Here is a 20,249-nt window from a genome sequence, read left to right as displayed (position 1 = left end):
GAAGCTACTCAGAGCATGAAACCACAGTCTTGGTGTCAGGATGAGTCATGAAAAGATGCTGTCACACCTCATTTCTGACTTTACAAAAGGCTTTGTGGTTTTTCTGATGTGGTGTCAAAAGTGCAGGACCTGATCAGCTACCTCCTTCTCATTTCTGAAGTCTGAGAGTAACACTGTAGAAGGGACAGGAGATGACAGGCGTATCCATACTCCCCAAACTAGGTGGAGAGGAAGCAAATCATGCCAGAAGGTGCACATCCATGGTTGGGGTTGATGGCTATGCCCCCTGGCACCCCAGGGCTGACTGCTGTCTGTGTGGCTGGCAGTGTGGTGGAACAGGCTGCCTGTCCATGGCTCTGTGGGAATACAGGTGATTTAGGGTCAAAAGGAGACAGATGCTGATTTTTCTGAGAGGGACAGCTCAGGGGCATGAATGTCAGAGCCAAGGGCTCAGCATCTCACTTCCTGGTGTTGTGCATAGATGGAGTTAAACGCTGTGGAACAGGAGTGACAAAGCCCCCTGAGAAAGGAATCTCTTTGCCATTTGGTGGTGGTGAGGAGGCAGACCTTCCCTTCTCTCTGATGGTGGTCACCAGGGATTGTGACAGGAAGAACATTGTCAAGGAGCAGGTAGGGATTCACAAGCCAGATTACCTGTGTAAGTGTAGGCTGTTCTGTGCTGCCCCATGCCCCAGGTGTAGTTTGGCTTTCCTACCTGTGTGGTCCTGTGCATATCCCCTGCTGCAAGAGGATCTCCATTGCCTGATTGCAACCAAGGAGCCTGTGGGCAGTTTCCCCTCAGTACAGGCAATTACACCCCTGCGTGTCCTTGTCTTTAACTAAAAGTGCAGCAACAAGTTCTCATGTAAACATCGTTTTTGTTTGATAGTAGGAATGATGAGCAGAATTGTTTTCTTTTCAGAACATGCTGTTGAAGCTCGAAAGCCCAAAGTGGGGTGACCTTGGTGCTTGGTGTGCTTGGACAACCAATGAATACAGCACAGCTCAAGGGTTCCACCTGAGGGAGGTAAGACTATCTATACTCTCCTCTTTGTCATATTAACTCTAATGAATGGCATTTTACGTTATAATTCACAATGTTTGAGTGCCTTGCTTACTGGGATCACAACAAATTATCATCTTCTGGTTCAAAACAGGGCTGGTCTGCTTTTCCCAGAATGTATAGAAATGATGTGGACAAATTAGATGCAATAGGAGAATGTGGCATGGCTACAGCTGTGTGGGAAGGGGCAGCCCTCAGTTCCAGGATTGCAAGTCCTTGAGGAATAAAATGTAAGCTAAGTCCCGGCATTTTTTAAGGCACTTATTTATAAATTCCTATTATTTGGTAGAAACCAATATATGCAGGAAATTGTCCTTTTGAAATCAAACCCTGTTAGCTGTGAACATCTTAAAAGGCCTACTGTACAGGAGCTATGACTTAGTCACAAGACTGGAAGAATGAGCTGTTCAGCCCAAACTAGCATCTCAGTGTCATGGATGTCATGGTTTAACTCCAGCTGGCAATAAAGCACCATCCAGACACTTGCTCACTGCCTGCCCCCTCCCAATGGGATGGGGAGTAGAATCAGAAAAAAAGTAAGAAAACCCTTGTGGGTTTTTGAGATAACAACAGTTTAACAATTTAAACAAAGAAAAATATAATAATAACAATAATAACAAGAAGAAGAATAGATAAATAAACCAAGAAATACAGTTGCTGACCACCCACTGGCTGAAGCTCAACCAGTCCCCAGGCAGGAATCAGGTCCTCTCAGCCAACTCTCCCCGGTTTATATACTGGGCATGATGTTCTATGGTATGAAATATCCCTTGGGCTAGTTCGAGTCAACTGTCCTGGCCATACTCCCTCACAGCTTCTTGTGCAGCTCCTCTCTGGCAGAGCATGGGACACAGAGAAGTCCTTGGCATAGGGTAAGCACTGCTCAGCAACAACCAAAACGTCACAGTGTTATCAGCATTATTCCCAGTCCAATCCAAAACACAGCCTGTACCAGCTACTGAGATGAAAATGAGCTCTATCCCAGCCCAAACCAGGACAATGGATTAATCAGCTAGAATACAATCTCTAGAATTTTTTAAAAAGAAATTTAGCTGTTCAGAGGTCATTTGTGTCTCGTGATGACTGATCCCAAAGTAAATTGGTTGGAGTTCATTGTGGAAAATGTCATCCCATGATATATAATGCACAAAGGCTAGGATAGTGGATCTAATGCTGTTTGTGAACCACAGCCTACTTGAGCTGCTGTGAGAGTTCCTTTGGAAGAATTCCTGCCCACGTGACTGCAGAGGGGGGCAGGGCAGATCACCCCTTCCAGGCTGGGAGTTAGCTCCTGGGCTGGAGGATGGAGGAGGATGGCCTGCTGAAGGCCTGCTCTTTTCCAGAGTATTCTTCTGAGCAAACTTCTATTTAAATGAGCTTGAAATTTTAAGCCCAAAGTTCTCCCAGAAGAAATATTTAATCTAAGCCCAGCTGACCTTTTCAAAAGAAATTCTTTATTAACCAATTTGTTGTCATTAGCCACCAGGAAACTCACTTGTAAAGACAGTAGATAAAAAATTTACAGTTTTCCGGTATGCCAGTTTAGGTAATTTTGCTGGAGGGAGTTCATTTGGAAGAGAAAAGGATGACAGATTGGATATTTGAATACCATTCAGAAGGGTTTTTTTAAGGCTCATTTCTCTTTCAGACTTGCTAACATTCAAATCATGTCAGGTTCATTTCTATCCAGTATTATTCATTCCCTTCTCACTGGAGGTTTCTACCTTACTGTTTTTTTACCTTTTGCTGCTTTTGGAGCCGGCTGCATCTTCCAGATCTGTAGCTCCCTGTTGAAGCTAACACAGCCTTTAGACAAAAATAAAGACGATGGAAAGTAACCCCCTCCCTACTACACAGGGACATGAGGCAATGGCCTTTCTGCCAGGGCAAATGGATTTTCCTGAGCTTTCTGCATTGGTCTCCTGGGCAAAGGAACATTTTTCACTTGTGGGGTTTTTTTCTATTTGACTGATTGAGTTAAGAGGTCATTTGCTAAAGCCCACAGAAAACTAGTCCATTTATATATTTATTTCAGCCCACTTAGTGAGAAAGGCACTGATGTGACGGTGTGAAAGTGTGTGTGAAGGGGACCTTTGGGATGCAAAGAGCCCAAGATTCTGTCCCCTGCTAAGGAAGGGCAATTCCAAAGCATGCTCTGAAAGTTAAGGGACCAGTGCTGCACAGAAGACTTCAACTGTCTGTTGTCTTCAGGGTGTGCATTTTTTTGCAGTGAGACTTGTCATCTTCCAGTCCCTGTACACCTGACTAAAGAGATTAAGTCAGAAAGTCTAACATCAGGCAGATGGAAGTGTGCCAATCTGCTCCCTGGAATGGAAACTTCTCCTCAGCTGTATTTGTACCAGCCACAGGAAAGTCTGCAGATGTGGCTGGCAAGGCAGCAGGAGATGGACAAGAAATTATTGAGAACCCTCATCTCTACCAAGAACAGGTCCTAAAGCCAGTGTCACTTCTTATACTTGGGTTCTGCTCAGAGCAAAACCACCCTAAGATAATGTTGATCATTTTAAGGGTGGTTGCAGCAGTGCATCGGAGTTTAATCCTCTACTTGCATTGCTCTGCATTGCTCCAGCAGTGTTTTTTTTCCTGAAACATTACTATTGTAAAGATAAATACCAAACTGCTGCTGAGCTCTGGTACACAGGTCCTCCTGCCTGAGGTTTTAAAAGAAAGTCTCCTGGTTTTGGTGGAGTGGTCTAAGGCTTGAGCCTCAGTGATGATAGGCAAGAGTCCGAAACAAATTCTGCCAATAAAATGGCAGCAGCACAACTTGCTGGTCATTAAAACCAATGCTTGTTGCTTTGTAAAGGTGAACTATTGGAAAAGAGGTAATCCAGGAAAGGTGAAAAATTAATCACATTGATTGGGTGATAAACCTCTCCAGAAGTCATGCAGGCAGACAAATGAGTTACTGCTAAGCTGGGTGGGATAAAGGGAGATGGGAAGGGGCTCTTCTGTTCAAAGAGCTCTGTGGATGGTCCAGCACCACAAAGTCTGCTGTAGTTAACTTTATATTATGGAGTGACATATTTGAAACCACACTGAAGCTCTTGCTGTCTATCAATGCCAGCTTCACACAGTGCCTGTCAAAGAAGTGACAAGATCTGTCTTTAAAACACTGATGTGTTTCAGAATTTAAAGGAAATTTTTTTCTACTTTTGTCCAGCAAATATCAGTCAATGGATTTCATGAGTGACTGAGATGTTCTGCATGAGATTATGTGACGAAATGCATAAAGGGGAAAAAAACTCCAAAGCCTTGAATGCTCTGTGAGTTTCTACAAGTTGTCAATACTGGATCAAAAAGTTCAATTTACCTCCTGAAGGTCAAGTTTTACTTTTGATGTGATGATACATCTTAGTTCCTTACAGATAATTTCCATGAATCAGATGGAATTTGGGTTAATAGAGCCTATAAAACTGTATACAAATGGCTGAAAAATTCCACACCTCCAACATACATCAAGTATGAATTTCCTGCCTTGCTTCAGGGTCTCTTCCTCCTCTAGATGAACCTGGGTTTTTGACTGGAAAGCACCCTTGCTGATCATTTGCTTTGAGAACTGTGCTTTGGAAAGGATTATTTAGATTCCATTTTCTGCAGGCTCAAGAAAATTTCAGGTACTTCTTGGTTTCAAAGTAGTTTCTTATCTTCTCTAGTCTGATGTCTACAATGTCTAAGCAAGTGTGAAGTCACATACATGTGGTAGGTTTGGGAATGGTAATAGAATAGGCAGGTAAAAAACTCTCTGACAGAAGAATTGTCATGCTTGGAAGCTAATAGTTACTTTTGGATAGATAGATATGAGAAAAAACCAAGACTAAATCCTAAAGGAAACTCAATAAAACACACTTACTTGATGTTATTGTAAACTGGCATGTAATTTTGCTGTGAGGCAAGAATTCCTCCCAAATCAGTTCCAAAGTCTGCACAACAAGGAAAGTTTACAATAATCAACCACTATATGTCTTGATGTATGAATCCAATATCTGGCCAAGGGCAGGGAACAGAGGCTCAGATGGCCATGCTGTTAGTTCTGCTGTTAGTATTAGAATTTAAAAGTCACAGAAATTGCATTTCCAATAATCATTGGGTTCTCATATGTAAAGTTTGGGACTGGAATTTAAGGAAGAAGTCTTTTTTGTTTTTTTTTTTTTTTACTTGGCTATTGACTTAGTGGGTAATTGTGGTTATTTGGCACAATTTCTTGCTTTCTCCCTGTGAAATGCAAGGATCACTCCAGTGTCTTCCAAATAATGTTTGGATACCTGAAGATGGCAAGCACCACAGAAGGCAGGCCTATTAGCATTGGGAGCATGAAGAATTACTGATTACAGCTTCACAGTTAACAGGTCCAAACACGTGGAAAATCTCGAGCATTCATCTAACTGCACACTTCCCTCCTACTTATGCTGCAGGAGTCGGTTGGTTTGTGCTCACTCTTGTTTCACAGCTCTGTTGAAGGGAGCTCTCAGGGTGTCTGAGGATGCACAGCTGTTTGCAGCTGCAGAAGCTGCCAGAGTAGATGTGGAGTTAAAGGAATATACCCACTTATGTCCCTGGCAATACAAACATCCATTTGGGATCTTCAGAAATGAGCAGAAGTAGCCTCTCACTACAGATTTTAGGAGTGGAAAATTTCGTCATGGGAAGTTGCTAATTGGAGTATGGAACAAATATTTTCAAGTGTCCGGTATGGAACTGTTGTTCTTACGTGGCTTCGTGGAATGCTTACTAATTTTTTAATGTATTTATTAAATGTAACTGTGAAAACTGTAAATGGGAGACCTCATTGCAGTCTACAACTTCCTTGTGAGAGGAAGAGGAGGGACAGACACTGATCTCTGTGGTGACCAATGATAGGACCCGAAGGAATGTCCTGAAGTTGTGTCAGGGGAGGTTTAGGTAGGATATTAGAAAAAAGTTTTTCCCCCAGAGGGTGGTTGGGCACTGTAACAGGCTCCCCAGGGAAGTGGTCACAGCACCAAGCCTGACAGAGCTCAAGAAGTGTTTGGACAATGTTCTCAGGCACATGGTGTGACTCTTGAGTATGGTCCTGTGCAGGCCAGGAGTTGGACTTGGTGATTCTTGTGGGTCCCTTCCAACTCAGCATATTCTGTGATTCTAAATGTCTCAGTACTTTTCCTTCTAAAATTATGTTACCTGGGATAATAACACACATAATTCTATCCTTGAAATCAAGTTCAGTTCCCACAATATGCAGAAGCAACTGCTTTTTCTTTCAAAAAGCTGTGGAAGGCAATTTGCAGAAGCCATTTTCTTTAATTTCTTCATGGTTCTTCAAATTATATTTTTCTATTGAAGTAGCCCTTGAAAGAGCTTTCTTTATGGACATGACGACTGGCCTCAGCAATCAGTGTAAATGCATTATGAAGCAATGACAAGATACTTGGAGAGGCAACATTGTTCAACCCTGGTAGCATGACCAGTTGTTGAGATGCTCTGATGTGAATGCCAAGGATTTGACAACATATTTCTTAAACAGTCATTGAAGAAGACAACAAATATGTGAATTAAAAGGCAGGAATGAAAATGTGGCAGAAGCATGTACTGATCTAGCAGAATATTGTTCAACTGCATTGTCCATACATAAGACCATCTTCCTCTGTGCAACCCCCCATTAGTCTTTGTGAAAATAGTATTCACCTATTGTTTTAAAATGTTGTGGAATCAAATTACTTAATTTTCTGCAAAAGATCTGTAGAAATTTGGCTCACAGAACAGGAGAACTACAATCAGCCTCAGGACAAAACTGAACAAATAGGAGCTAGTGACCAGGGACAGATTCTGTTCTGAATTTTACACTCATATTAATTTGCTCAACATCAGAAGCTGCCTTTCCAAAATGTGTTGCTGTGCTTTCACGTTTCAGACCTTAATTCATTGTTGGGCTGCCTTTTCCTTTGGGGAAAGAGTATTCACAAGAAATGATTTATGTTTAGGGGGGAGATAAAAAAGCAAACTGTGTACTTTAGTGTTTTATCTTATGCTCGCAGAGCCCCATTTTTCCCAGGAGAAGAACATAAGCTAAAAACATTTTTCAGACAGCCATTCAGTCAAGTAAAAAAAAAAAAAAAACCAAAAGCAGAATGGCACCCTACTGAGTTTGTGCCTTCAGGACTGCAGGACAAGCAAAATTATAGGTGATTGTGAAAGGCTTCATTGGAGCCAAACAACCAAAAAACCTGAGCACATGTAAGAAAAACGGTTGTTTGCTTTTGTTGGGAGCAGGTAGAGACAAAGTTGTTTAACCATCAGTAATATCAAAGGGTGATTTGTCAGCAGATGAATTGCACAGAATATCAATGTGAACAATTGAAACTTCTGTGTATGAGGGAAAGGGGACAGGCTACAGGTCAGACTGAAGAGCCTGGGACCCCACCAAAGCAGATGATCTGCAACAGAAGTTTTCTTCAATTAAAACTTCTGGTGACTTTGAAAATTGCACCAGAAAAGATGTTTTGCTCCTACGGTGCAGATAGCTCTGTTACAGGGACAGTGTCTAATGGGACCAAATGTAATGGCTGGATGGCCCAATGCCAAGCTGCTGATTGTAGCTTTTAGTCATGTGGGTTTTTACCAAGCTCCAAAATGTCAGACGAACTGTTTGCCTCTCCTCCATGATTTATTCCAAGACTTGGAAATATCTAGAGAACAAAGGCATTAAAGTATCTGGACCTGCTGTTCCACTTGCAGTGCCCTGGCACTTGCAGTGCATTTACTCCTGCTCCTAGGGATGGTGAACACTTCTCTGACAGCAGCATTCTGTCCTCAGATGCTGCTGCTTTTCCTTGAGCATAATTAAACAAAGTGCAGGCATAGGGAGAATCAGTCTCTAGAGCCATATTTGCAGAATTAATTTGCAAAATAAATCAGGAAATTTATAGGATCATTCCAATGTACTGAGGAAAGATTAAGAAAATCCCTGTAACGTTAAAGCAAGTTATAACCTTTTCCAAGGGGAAAGAGATTCTTACAGTGCCTGTGTGTGCACCCTGTGAAATTAAGAGAATGTTGACAGATAATGGTATTTAAAACCTCATCAGTATTTTAGTCTTTTGAATTACTTTTCTTCTCTCCAACCTGTATTATCTTCAGTACTGCAGATTCTGGGATTAGCACGCTGTGACTCTGAACAGGCAGCAGGGATTAGGAATGTTGTAGTTGGGCCTGACTGAGTGAAAGAATTGGTGTAGAACTATGGGAATAAGGGGGATATTCAGGATGCTGAAGACCTGATCTCCCTTTGCCTGTTTCAGAAAGGAAGGTTAAAATTCTCTTAGTTCCTCAAAGAGGTTAAGGTGTTGTCATATGAAAAGCAGCAGAAAAAAAGAATTTTCTATCGAACCTGTATTAATTTATTTTTTTGTCTATCAGTGTCCTTCCCAGAATATCAAAGCCTTTAATGTCCAAAACAGTCTGTTAGTGCCTCACCTAATGAGACCCTTCACTTAACAGATTCACTGAGACGGACAGGACATTTGATACCTTGTTATGTAAGGGTTGCACTTAATAGTGGTAGGAAAACCCCTTAGCAGGTTTCTCCTGTGAGTTATTTTGCGGTCGATGAAACTGTCAGCACCTAAAAATGGACTCACTCTAACAGTTCACGAAATAACACCTTTATTAATACAAGTTTGTGACAATTTATAGGGTTTGTGTCATCGGTGACAACGTTTAACTGCCAAAGTTATACTAAAGCCAGGTAGCAACAACAACAAGGCCGGGCAGGAGCACATGCTCTAAGGCAAAGCAACTTCCAAAGAATATTAATACTGCAAAACCTAAGCAAAAAACTCTCAAGCAAAGCCACTCACAAAGCACATGCTCTAAAATAGCTTACAAATAACTTACAAACTTAAAGCAAAACCTTAAGCGCTCACCCTAAAGCCAAAGCAACTTACAAATAAGTAAGACAGCTTACAAATAATAAGTAAAGCAAAAACTTAAGCACCCGCCCCAAAGCAAAAGAACTAACAAAGAATAAGTAAAAATTTTAAAGTACTATGGAGCAAAAGTAAAATTAGTGTATATGTATAAGGCAATCGCTCACCCTGCAGCATTCCAAGAAGGTGGAAGGAGAAAAAGTAGTCCCTCGGTTACCTCCTCAGTGTTGATGGAACTTCTCCCCCATTTTTGCTTATGTCCAATCTCTTCTTATACCTTTTTCTTTAGGCAGTTTGAGTGGCTGTAGTCAATAAAATAATTTTTGGGATGACAGACAGATGAAATAGGCCCAAAGATCCACTTCCCGAGTTTCCGGCAACCAGGATGTTAATGGAAAAAGGCTGTGTTATCTCCATATCACTCCTTTCTTCATTTTAATCCTTTTTTCAGTTTCTGGGAATGTCTTCCCAGGTGCTGGGTTTTTCCAGGAAATCATCAGAAGCCTTTTTCTTCTTTTGTGTGGCTTTAGCTATCACCTTACAGGTGTGCATAAATCCCAGCTCAGAAGGCTTCATGCAGAAATGGGAATAAACAACAAATATGGTTTGGGCTCTTTCAAGAGCACGTTTCTTTTTGTGTAGTGCTTCTCATACTGTTTAGACATCTGGTTGGCCTCTGATGACCATGTCACATGCCACTGTGGTTTTCTAACTGGCATCTGGCTGTGCAACTGTGTCCTTTCCTCCTGGTTGAAAAACTTGCTGCTCTCCTCCCTGCCTCAGCCTCATCACTGCTGTAGAGTTATGGTGTAGTTCACTTCAGGCTACACTCAGATCCATTTAAAGGTAAATCTTGGCAGAGAATATGGCCATTCTTTACACTTTGTTAGACAGTCAGAAGCCTGTCATGTTGACTGAGTTGATGCTGAGTAGTTCCAGACAGCTGCCTCTTGTTCCAGGTGTCTTTATCCGTATTTACATTTAGACACTGTTCCCTTCCAGTTTGAGTAGATTCTCCCTTCATTTATAAGAGAAATGCCATTGGAAGGGAAAGCTCCATGAACCTCTTTTTAGTTTGGCATTTCTGCTTGTAGCCCAGCAGTCCACTTAGCCTAATTAGTCACTCAGCAAAGCTGTGGGTGGAAAGACCACCAATTTTTGAGATTCAGTCTGTACAAGAGCAGACATGGCCACAGTACCTGTATACATCTGATAGTCTTGGTCACCTCTGCATTGTTGCATTAAATGATGGATAGTTCTTGTTGCAGTTGTCCTTTCACCAATGTATGAGCAGGTTAAGACTGTGCCGTGAGCACACAATTGGCAGAGAAAGTGTGCCAGTGAAATTTTGGATTGAGAAATTGTGGAAAAAGTGCCCGAGGGAGTCTTTTGAACCAATGCCAATCTTCTCTAGTTCGAAAAAAGCAGGACTTCTTAGCAGGGATGTGTCTGTTATGGGTTAAGGAAAGCTGCCACAAAAAGGAGCCCAGGTGTGTGGGTCATATGTTTCCATATAGTTTCAGTTATTTCACCTGGGCTGAAACATGTTGGAGTCTGGCTGAAAGTGCAGTTCCAAATCATGTCCATTTAGTGTCTTCTGACAGAGGGGAAAGAAGTAGAGGCAGAGCCTCCTTGGAAGCAGAGTCTTTCTGAAGCTCCTGGCTGTGCCAAGGCCATGCGTGTTCCTGTGTGCTCTGTCCCAGGGTCCCCCTCCCTCAGCTCTCCTGGGGGTCCTTGTGTTCACCAGATCCCTGTGAGGAAGTTCTGGGTCCTTTGGCTGTGTGAGCTGAGACATTATGTGGGATGTTTGAATGTGCTGTTGTTCTTCGATGTGAATTTAAGGAGCTTAATCTTCATCCCATTTAAAGTATGCAGGTCTTCAGAAAAAGCCTCAGTCATCTTCCTTAGCAAAAGTGTGTGATTTGCTGCCAAGTAATTACACCTTTGTAATATACTGAGGGTGGTGCTGCTTTAATCTGTGAAAATGCTGCTTTGGAAAGTGTGTGTCAATGGATGAACTCACTGAACTTCCAGTTCACTGAAATCTCTTTTGCAGCTTCTTTTAAAACTGATTTAGTGGATTGTTTGTGAATGGTGCATTTCAATTTCTGAGTGCCTGGTGCTGTGAGTCCAGTCCCTGTCTGTTCACTCTGCAGCCACGTGAGTGCTCCTAGGGAGTGTTCACATAATCAGTACAGCCATTTCATGCAGGATGGATCTTGGAGGATCTTGTGAGTTTTGTTAAATGTAAGATAAACAACTTGGCCTCCAATTTGGCTTTTTATTCAGTAATGCACTGCGTGTGCTAAACATGCCACTGCTTTGAGTTTAATCTTGGGCACCAACAATACCTCTTGTAACATTAAAGTAGGACAATTAGTCTCAAATTTACACTGTTTACTCCTGCTACAAAAAAAAAGAGACGGTGCCTCATCTCTCTATGAGTCCGATCTGTGTATTTTCTACTTCTCCACCTGTTTTCAAAGGTATATATGTCAAGGGTCTTTTTAAAAAACTTCGTTGGAGGAAACAGTTTGCTTTCTTTTTAAAGATAAATCTGTTCAGTGTCTTCGAGCAGCTGCCCTCATAGATTACTGTGTAGTTAATCAAAGTTGAGGCTTAATATTTCAAATGCAACTGGTTTTTGCAGCAAATGCTAGCAGGTCACTAAATGCACTTAGCCTAGACGCCTTAAATCAATCCTCTTTGATTGTGGAGGAAACAGTTTTTAAGTCTGCATTTATCTTATGTTTGCCATTGCTTTTCCTTAGATTTTTGAGACTGACAGATATTTGCGATGCTCTCACAAACTGCCCAGCTGTTTGCAGCCTGCAAGGCAGAGGAAGAAGGGCAGATCTTCAAGTGGTGTAAAACTGCTGTTGATTTACTCAGTTTGCAAAGCTACATAGTAGTTTGTCTTCTCTTCCCAAAACATATACCTTTTACTACTGCTAGGATTTTGTTGGTGATTCCTGGAAATATGAAGAGTGGAATAGGATTCTGATTTTCCTCTACGGTTCAGAATTTTTCACAGGAAAACTTGGCTTCTTTTAGTTAGGGATGTCAGTTAGTGCAGCAAAATCTACTAAATGGAATAAAATTTCAGCTTGTTAGCAAGGATGATGCAGGCTGGGCTTCAGCATTCACTAATTTCCAGTCTTTGGAAATGGCGAAGCTTAGCTTGGTCACCTTTTACCTATGCTTTTTGAGGAGCTAGGTTAACACTTCTGTTGCTGTGCAGAAATATTCTCCATCATCTGCTGAGAAAAAAAAGCCAGTAGTGTGCCAGAATGTCTTGTTTGTCCATGCTTTTACAGCTTTGCCTTGCTATGTATTGCTAATCAGTTCCTACTGATCTTGTTCCTGTACAGCTAAAAGCATAGCCTGAAAGCCAGAGATAACAGTACAAATCCTTTCTGGCTTTTCCACATCTGTGATATGAAATGTCATGCTGCTCCCACTTCAGCTGGTAATGCTTCAAATTATAGCAGTGGGGAGCTGTAAAATAGATCCTTGATAATGCATGTGTGTGAATTTAATGGCTATGAGTAGATTAACCTTGATTCAAGAGGGGTGACAACCTTGTCTTGATTTATAATAAGCAGCAAAGAGATTTAATTTGCTTTGAACATTCTCCTTTATAGATGTATTGTATTGCATTAGCTGCTGTACTCCTCATAGAAAAATTGTCAAGATTTCTCCGGGTAAACATCAAGTGACCTCCAAAATAGATAGTTGGCTCTATTTAAGTCTCAGCATTTATCTCACACGGGAGCATCTGATATCTGTTTGATAACTGCTCACTGTTTATTTCCTTCAATAAAGGGAAGTTGTACAGATTCAGAAGGCAGTTATTTATATTCAGAGCAATTAAGTTTTGTTAGCACTGTTCTGACCTTGCTCTGAAGAAATCTCACTTGTTGGAAATTCTAACTACCTAAAATACTGTAGCTACACAAGCCGTAGAGAGGGATTATATTCTTTAATAATAAATATTGATGAAAGAGAACATTGAAACCAGACATCAGCACTAGTCAGAGGATCTGCTAACACTGAGCTTTGCAAGCATTGGAAGGCACCTGATTGTACTACTGCTGCATGGCAGCTTGGATGCTCAGTGACCTCTAGTTTTAAGTGGAATTACAATTTTAAAGGCCAAAATAATTTCACTGGACTAAACAAGCTACACTTTGAAACAAAATGTTATTGCCTGTCTTGCCATATCTTTACAATTGGAAACTGCTTACATTTCCCACATTCTCATGCCCTTTTCTTTAATTCTGCATGAAGAGAGGAATAGCAATAATGGGAGAATGTCTTGGGCTCCTGGGATAAGAGATAAGAAGCTGTTATTAATCTCTCTTAATAGCTGTATTTTCAATGCTCTCATTTGTTTAAGTTCAGTGAAGGGCCAATTGCTATAAAATGGTAGGAAACAATTAGGAATGCAGTCTTTATTTAAATAGATAACTGGTGATAGATTATTTTAGTGTTCTGTTCTTCCACCCTAAAGTTATGATACAGATTTTTATAGCCTTATTCAAATTGAAAGTAGCATGTTTAGTTTTGCATACTGTTCCATGTTACCTAAAAATAAAATCAAAGATCAAACCCGTAACGGTTATATTTAATTTCATTTCAGTTACTGGCTGTGCTTCAGATAAGCTCTCATCGCAATTTCCATCCCTTCTGAACAGCAGTTTCCTTGGCAAGGGGAGTTTAAAGTTGCTGGTTAGGTTTTACCTTGTCTTTCCACCACCAGACAGACACGAGACAGTAAGGCTGAAAATCTGTGCCTGCTGTCTTCTATGAGATGTAGGGAGGAGCAGGAAAGGAATAGCTGGAGAGTCACTGGAGGACTGTGATTTTGCCCCCAAATTTCCTAAATGCTTGTAAGGATCAGCATGTCAGAGGCTGGTATTTGTAAGTCTGTTGAGGGAAGGTCGTTAAGGACAAGTGCATCTCTCAGTTTCTTGCATGACCACAGAACACTCCCAGTAATACTCATTTCTAACTCCTAAGTTCTCTAAGCCAGGGTGCATCTGACAGGAAGGCAAAGGGTGTCTGGTACACCGGAGTCATCTCAAACACAGTACTGGAAACATGGCTGAGCTACTATTTAACTAGCTGGCTCTGAAATAATGTCTTTGTGGCTAGATTCTTACCCACTCTCCAACACAGCTTCCTAAGGATGGCTGGCTAGTGTTTGTATTTCAATAGTTCAGTGCTCAACATTCCAGCTTTCTCTTACATGTTTGCTCACTTTCCCTGTTAAGCAGCTGACATATACTTTTCTTTTTCTTTAGTGTCATCATATTGGGGTCTCTCTTTCTTTCTGATCTTACTGGCTATTAATTATAGATCTATAGATCTTCAACTTTTTTGCTCTTTTCTATCTGCCTTGCAGTTGACACTGTACAGAAGAAGAAGTCTTGTAGAGAGATGTTTCGTGCAGAGATGCAGTGCAGAAAACTGAATTAGCTTCATCTCTTCTCCCTCTGCAGCCAGGACCTGCCTGGCAGGGGTTGGATTCAGCACAGGGATATCAAGTGACAACACTGGGTATTGTGGTTGTTGGGCACCAGCACTCAGGGCAGGCCTGAGTTTTCTGAGCCTTCTTGTTTTCTTTGGAAAACAGGTTTATCTGCCATACAAAAGAGAATATTGGAGCTTGGCTGGATCTTTAGACATGAAGAGCACATGTCTTCCTTATTCTGCAGTTGTTTTAGAAGTTTCAGGGTTTACTGTAATGCAGGTGATTTACAGAACATCACTTTTCAATAGCACTTGTGTTGCCAGTCACTGTCATACACCAGAACAGCAGGAAAGCAGTTCTGTGACTATGGTAATGCTTCAGCTACGAGCTGGAGGTGAAATAAAACTGCAGGCAGGCTGCCTGTTAGAAGAGTTATTTATATGAACAGCTTTGATAGTACTTTAAAATCTACTTTTCTTCTGATGTGGAAAATTGTGAAGGATGCACAGATGGGACCTTTTCACAGCTGGATGTAGGCACAGCACACTCTGTTAGTATTTCTGCCTCTGTGCAGAATGCAGAACAGCTCCTGTACCCTGGGACAGGGCATAGCTGCAACTCTGGTGTCTCCTGCGGGCTGTGACTGTGCCTGGCTGACATGCCCTGCAGAAGGAACCTGGGAAGTCCCAGCATCCTGGCCAAATAATGACATGGGTACTTGTGAGGTGATGCTTCTGCACAGCCTCCTAGACAGGGCTCCGGGAGCCTCTCCTAAGCCTTTTCCACTTGGCTCAGCAGAGCACGCAAACATACTGTGCTCGGAAGAATCAGTTTTGTAACAAAAGTAATGAAAACAGGAAGAACTTTCTTTGTTCTCTTGCCTGCTATGTATTTGTCTCGTTGCAATCATATGTTTTCACCATTCATTTGTTCTGCTGCTTTATAATGAAGATGTTGTTTGAAGCTGACTGGTCTGGATTGCTTGTGCCTTATGCCTGGGAAGCCCAGCAAATTATTACCTGGCTTTGAAACTTCAAGGGTAATAAGTTTATGAAACACAGTTCTTGTGGTCTGAGATAGTTAATGCTGGAGCACCTGTGACTCACCAGTATTCCCTGTTTTCTGCTAGGCTCTGTGAATTTAACTGGCTTGATGGGATATGTCTGTAAGAGACAATAATTCAATCCGTAAATAACATTCTTAATAACACCTTTTCCACGGTTGGCTTCTGTGACTGTATATTCACCAGTGCAGTTACTGCTGAAGGGAGTACGAGGTGTTAGTACGAAAAATCCTGCAATTTGAGGGGGAAGCAGTAGTGTGAGGTGGAAGAGGAGGCAGCAACCACATCAGCATGGTAATGTGGGATGTGTGAGTGCCCTTGGAGCAGCAGACCACCTGCCTCAGGGGCATTATGTCCATGGTTTCTCTTGTCTTTCCCTTCCTGTCAAAGCTCCTAGGCCTCTGTTTTGTCATTTTTAACCTAATGTGATTTCCAAGTGCTGCCAAGTGCACACTCTACAAAACTAGTGAAAAATGAATTGTTGGTAATAGTTTCCTAGTAGAATAAATGATCCTATGGCTGTAGAAATGTAAGGTTTTAATCAATGAGGAAAATATATATATAACAGTGAAAACCATGACAGTTTAGTACTCATAAGTTTCAGAAATCATTCTGCCCTGATCAGACAATGAAAATTCATTTATCCAGTCATAAGTTTAAAATAAACAAAATAAAAATCATGCTGGGTGCAATGTCCAAATTGGAATTCTCAGATAATTACTCTGAAAGTTGTCTAAAAAGTCTAAAAGCTGAAGTCTTCTGACTGAGATATACTTAGTTATACAAAGATGCATTATTTAGTAGATGATCTTGAGAGTTTATTTGCCACTCTTCTTGTCTCCAAAGAATTGTGCTGAAGAGACAAGCTAGTTATCCAGTGTTTACTCCTCTTTAATCCATATAGATGTTGTATATTGGTGGTGAATAATTTGTTTTCATACCGAAAACATCCAGAATGAATGGATCATCACAGTAATTCATGTTCACAATAAAGCAGTGTCTGAGACATGTTTTTTCATGGTCATCGTCTAAGTGCCCCTCTGCTTTCACTTACCTACTCCTGCAGCTGTAAGATAACTTTCTAAGCACTTGAGCTAATTTAGAGTGTGCATGGACCAAGGGATGATATACAGTGCTTTTGCTATCTGCCAGACCCGAGTAAATCACACTTTGGCACGCTTTTTTCAGGCTGACAAGTCCCCTCTAACATGCTCAGAAGCTGATTTCCAGACAACAAAGTGCCCTCCGCATGTGCTCAGCTCTTGTCAGTCCTTGCAGCATTGGCCAGGACAGGTTTATGACATTCTTTCTTGCTGAAAACTTAATGGGAAACCTAGTCGGATTTCCAGTGTGTTCACATCAGTTCTGCGCCTGAGGCGTGAGGCCTGGTACCACTGTGTGGGCTGAGAACTGGATCCAGGGAGAGAGGCTGAGGAAACAGAGGCTATAAAACTGAGAAAAGAGTTTCTAGAATTATCATCAACTATCAGACAATCAAAATTTAACATTTCTTATGCACATGGTAACGTGACTTTGTTTTTCCCAAGGAGGCTGGACTTCAGCACATCCTATCCCCCAACCCGCTCTCCTGTAATGATCTGATTGCAGTTATTACTTGTGATTGTCGCAGAGGGCATGAATATGAATAACCATAACCTGTGCATTTGGAAAAGATAATCTGTTTATCTCTGAGGTCAGAAGAGCAGCTTAAATTTTCACATAATCTGATATTCAGAAGCAGAGAGCATCGAAATTATGTCTGTGCTGGGCTAATTGGGATTTGTGCTTTGAGATTGTGTATACTGTGCATGCAGACATTGGGAGGAAGACGTGTTTAATGACGGAGACTGGGAGGAATTCCTGAACTTCCTGTAGGTTCTCTTTATTTAGGGGAAGGGAAAGAAAAATCAACTTTTCAAATATACCCTTAAATAAGTGAAATCTTGAGCTTTCATACTTGTGTTTAGGATTCTTCCATGGGTATTTCAGAGGTCATATGAGTAGCCCTCCCTGAATAAATCCTAGAAATACACCTGCTGAAATGGTTCAGTTTACTGGGATGTCACTGTGCCCCACAGATTGTCGCCGGTCAGATCCTGTGCACTGGTGAGGCTCTTCTGTAAAGCACAGAACACTCTCCATCAACTCTGAATTTGTCTGACAGACAAGACTTTTCATGTCTTACCCGTCAAAAGTTCATGTCTGAACTTTCTGAGGATTTTCCAAACAGCACAGGCTGCTGTGCTGCACATTAGGTCTTAAAAACAGTTTTCTTTTTTAGGTAGGATGACAGTAAAGAACGAATTCTTAGTCCTGAGGAAAGTCTTCTTCCTAGGAATGCCTCTCCTGTGCTAGAAAGGCTCAGTGGCACAACATAATTGTTGGTGGCTTTCTAATCATAAGCAGAATTTTGATTTTAAAACTGAGTAGTTTTGGTGCTACAGGCAATTTTTTATTAGTTTTTTTTTTTTATTCCCACAGTTGTTTTTCTCTTCAGTTCCTTCTTTGTATTGTCACTGATGAGTTTAGATTGGAAGGAGCGTATCCCAAGCTTTTGTCTGGATTTATAGGGAGGGTGCTTTCAAGCAACACGCTGAAGCACCCTGGTCTGAAACTCTTACAATTTGGAATTATTAAGGTTGGAATGATGCATGTACTCTATTGTAGCTGTCATTCTACTTCCAAGAATTTCAATCTTGATGTCCTTTTATCATCATGACAAAGAGTTACCCCATAATGATGCTGAGAACATGTACGGTTATTTTATTGAATTTTTTGTCTTCCCTGCAATTCCTGTCTGTGAAACACACATGAGCTAAAGGAGGAGTTGCCTCTTGCATTTAGATGAAGACAGCTTATGCCCTCTGCTCAGCTCATGACATTTTTAAACTCAAGCTGGGGGATAAATGCAGGGGGAGGGTGGGAAGGCAGAGAGAAGTTTGGAACTCAGGAAAAAAAATATAGGTACTTTCATACAGTAGTTTCATTTCTCAGCAGACATTTTTATTTACAACACTGCAGGCATTTTGACAGCCTGGAGTTCTTTGCACAGGAGAAGTCTGACTTACAGCTTGACAAACCTGTTACTGTAAAGTGGAACCAGGGAGTCCTACAGTTTTGCTAAAGTCGTTCTGTGCTATCCATATGTGGTAAAAATCCACCTGGATAAATTCTGTACAGAAAAGATATGGGCAAGGCCTGGTTTTGAAGCCTTCAGCTGCCATTAGATTTACTTTGTGAGAGATTAGTCTTGAACATTTAGAGGGTTGTGCTGAAGAAACCTTGGTGGGTTGGTTGGTTTGTTTGTTTGTTTGTTTGTTTGTTTGTTTTTTGTGGCAGAGGCAGGCCACGTGTTCATAAAACATGAATTTTTATTTGTTTGGGGATTTTCATTGAATAGCTGCCACGATGTAAAAGTGTCCCTCAGGGCAGGAGCTGTTGAAGTGCAGATGCAGGAAGGCTGGTGTTTTCTGGGGGGCACCCTCAGAATGAATGAATGTGGCAAACTTCAGTGCAGACCATGTGTATTGCCCAGTGTCAATTACCCAGCCTAGTATTTTTTCTCCCATAAATTATCTATTTTTGCATTATCACTCAAGTATGCTGCATGATCATCTAATTACTTATTAAGATGCCAATTGCTAGTAATGCTACAGCAGACCTTTACAAGTCACACACAACTAACCAGTTCAATATTTCTATTGTGTCTATACAGAAAAGAACACTGGAAAAGACAACCTGTTATTTTAAAATCAGCATTGAGGAGTTCCTACTGTGTGCATGTGGCGTTAGAGCAGAAACACTGCAAAGAGCAACCCAAGATGAAGGCAGATCCATCCAATGAAGAAGTCACTCAAGAAATAGTTGTGGGAAGCACTGAAAAAACAGAATTTGCAGGCAGGAATGTTGGCATATCCTTTGAAAAGAAGGTAAGACTGTCTGGTTGTTGGGGTTTTTCCCCTTTGATTATAAGTGAATAATTTATTGTCTCCTGAAGTGTCTTTATTCCCAGTGAAAAATGCAAGCATGTTGTCTGATGAGTAAAGATGGGATTCAATGTTCATGCTGTTCTATAAAAAATTTCTCAAGTATCAACAAAAAAATTATAATTTCCAGTTTTTTAGTCCAAAACACTTGTTACTTCTCCTTTTCTTGAGGTTTCTTAGAGTGTGAGTGTTCTTTATAGGTGATACTGAAATGTACTGAAACAGGTGTGGTCCTCAATCTGTTTAACATCAGTTATCTTTTTAAGGCTGAGGATATTGAAAGGGAGAAATCTGTGATATGTTTGTCAAAGAAGCACCAACGAAACTTTTGATTCAACCTCGTTTCAGCCAATGTGAATCACTGCAAGTAATAGGTATAGAGATATAAAAATGGATATGAGAAATGTTCTCAGGCTTTATTTGTACATCAAAAGGGTAAATAAATGCTGCTTCTGTGTGCTGGCTGCAGGGTGAATAGGTTTTTTGCAAGGGTTGTAAATTTGTACTTCTGACACAGGCTGTACCTTTTTTCTTTCCAAGACTTGAAATTTTATATTGTGAATTATCAGATAGCTTGATTGAATCTATTTCTACTTTGGAGTGAAAGAATAATAGTTTTAACAAAAGGTTTGAGAAATAATTGTGAATAGAGTGCTTACACAGAAATACTAATTACACTTTTTCAATGAACATCTCTGTGAACATAACTTTTCTGAGGGGGAAAAGTTATGCTGAG

At 41.0% G+C, this 20,249-nt stretch overlaps 1 long non-coding RNA gene across 1 annotated transcript in view; it reads left to right on the top strand.

Moving 5' to 3' along the window:
• Window positions 1-929: 929 nt before the first annotated feature.
• Window positions 930-20,249, top strand: part of LOC113996114 — a 32,950-nt gene continuing 13,630 nt past the window's right edge. Inside the window, exons 1-2 of the long non-coding RNA XR_005565187.1 lie at window positions 930-1,027; window positions 19,243-19,456. This is a non-coding gene — a long non-coding RNA (uncharacterized LOC113996114). The remainder of the gene's footprint in view (window positions 1,028-19,242; window positions 19,457-20,249) is intronic.

This window comes from Pipra filicauda, unplaced genomic scaffold (genome assembly GCF_003945595.2).
Source record: "Pipra filicauda isolate LSUMZ 115617 unplaced genomic scaffold, ASM394559v2 scaffold434_size586239_pilon, whole genome shotgun sequence".
In the NCBI taxonomy this organism is placed as follows: Eukaryota; Metazoa; Chordata; class Aves; order Passeriformes; family Pipridae; genus Pipra; species Pipra filicauda.
The sequence above is the reverse complement of the archived record's forward strand: the minus strand, read 5'-3'. Positions and strand labels throughout refer to the sequence as shown.